The 331-nt window shown below is 40.8% G+C and overlaps 1 pseudogene; it reads right to left on the reverse strand.

The window, feature by feature from the left end:
- Window positions 1-331, reverse strand: part of LOC103265574 — a 7,813-nt pseudogene that overhangs the window by 6,793 nt on the left and 689 nt on the right.

Consider the following 331-nt stretch of genomic DNA (forward strand, 5'->3'; position numbering starts at 1 on the left):
TATGAATTCCTGTGTTGTTTTTTCTAGGTCTGAGAAGAATGTTGTTGGTAATTTAATGGGTATTGCATTGAATTTGTAGATTGCCTTAGGTAAGATGGACATCTTCACAATGTTGATTCTTCCGATCCATGAGCATGGAATATTTTCAATGAACTTGGCCAGTTTCACATCTCTTTTGGTCAGTCCACCACAGTCATGTGAGGTGAGAGTGATCTGGACCTTGTTGTACACATTGAACCATTCTGGGTGATGATTCATCTTCTCTGCTTGCAGGGCAACTCGGGACATAAAGCCAAATGCCTGTAGAAGATGAAGTCAAGAGTCGTTACTG

Source organism: Carlito syrichta, unplaced genomic scaffold (genome assembly GCF_000164805.1).
Source record: "Carlito syrichta isolate Samal-C Ts95f unplaced genomic scaffold, Tarsius_syrichta-2.0.1 Scaffold98146, whole genome shotgun sequence".
Classification (NCBI taxonomy): Eukaryota; Metazoa; Chordata; class Mammalia; order Primates; family Tarsiidae; genus Carlito; species Carlito syrichta.